This window comes from Nannochloropsis gaditana, assembly GCF_000240725.1.
Source record: "Nannochloropsis gaditana CCMP526 unplaced genomic scaffold scaffold779, whole genome shotgun sequence".
In the NCBI taxonomy this organism is placed as follows: domain Eukaryota; class Eustigmatophyceae; order Eustigmatales; family Monodopsidaceae; genus Microchloropsis; species Microchloropsis gaditana.
The window spans coordinates 3,811-5,275 of record NW_005803174.1 but is presented as its reverse complement, the minus strand read 5'-3'; positions in this window follow the sequence as shown (position 1 = coordinate 5,275).

Below are 1,465 nucleotides of genomic sequence, written 5' to 3'. Positions count from 1 at the left end.
CCCCACGTTCAGGCACCCGTCCTATCCTCACCACATGCTCCCTCCCTTCCTCCCCATCACTTGCTCAGGGGTACTCCTCCCTCCTCCTCGCTGAATTCAAGTACGGCGGGGAGGTAGCCGAAACCTTCGGGCGCGTCATCGACCAGGCGGAACCTCGCTGGGCCTTCCTACAGCTGAAGAAGCACGTCTTCCCCTTTGCGTATTGGGAATTGTTCTTGCGAGGCCGGTGGTTCGGGACGCGGGGCGTCATTCCTCCGTCGTTTGAGTGAGGCTGAGGGTTAGGGAAATCATGAGGGGAGAGGGTGAGGAGGAAGGAGGGAGGGAGGGAAAGAGGATGGAATGGAGGGGAGGAGAAATTTGAGAGAGGGAGGGAGGATAGAAGAGGAGGTGTGCAGCGGTTTATGGAAGCCTAAAGGCGGTGAATAATTTATAAAGAGACATGAATGAAGGAGGAACGAAAAGAAAGGGAAGGAAGGGAGGGCGATGGCTAAGTGGTGTTGTAGCCTGAAGATGACAGGGAGAAAAAAAATGGAACGGTGGTGACGGGAAGGAGTTTACCATCACTTTCCCTTTTCTTTTCTAGTCTTCTATCTCGCCCTAGTCAAATTAACCCCATCAACGTTCGTTTCGCAACGCATAAATTTGTCGTGAAGAGAGCTTGCCTCACGACGAGTGCTGCACTTGAAACATAATGAAGTCGCAATCAATGTACGGCAGAAACATTTTTGCATGAGCAGCCGATAACTAGTAATCGTGATATGACTGCAGACAGGGAGTGCTGGCGACGCATGCGTTGTCCACATGATCGGACAGCTTTGCAAATACAAATGGAATGGAACAAACTATCTCCGAGTCGTCCCTTCTATCGATACACATTATGTGTATGACCGTATACGACGGAATATTGTCTGTTCAAGGGACTGGGATAATGTTTCTTTCAAAGTTTGCTTCCTGTCCCTCCAACCTCCTGCTGTGGACGGAGGACAGAGGCCATGGCTGAGTGAAGATGGATGCCCTTTCTTGTGAACTTAGACGCAACAGAGCGGCATAAGTGGCGGGTGTCTTGCGCATTGCTGGTACAAAGACATGATTTTCTCCTGACTCGCGTATGAAATGCTGATGTCACGTAGACTACCTCGTTGGACGGGGGGGGCGCTTCTCGCACAGACGAAAGAGCAGTTATGAAAGGGCTCAGGAGCACACCAGTGTTACGGCAAAAACGAATGACCATCTCACGCTACCCTTCATTAAAATTATTCTTCATGATAGGGTCCAGCCCTCCATAAAATGGCGCGGCACCGGCGGAGAGAGGACCGGGGGTCTCCCTCCATCTTCCCTTCGAGCTCGGCTTTCCTCCTCTTTCTCTCTTGCCTTTGTGACAATTCTCGCGCTTTCTGTCTTTATCAAAGACCAGCACACCATTTTACCTCCTTCTTGCTACATGGGCGACAACCTCTCTCTTCCT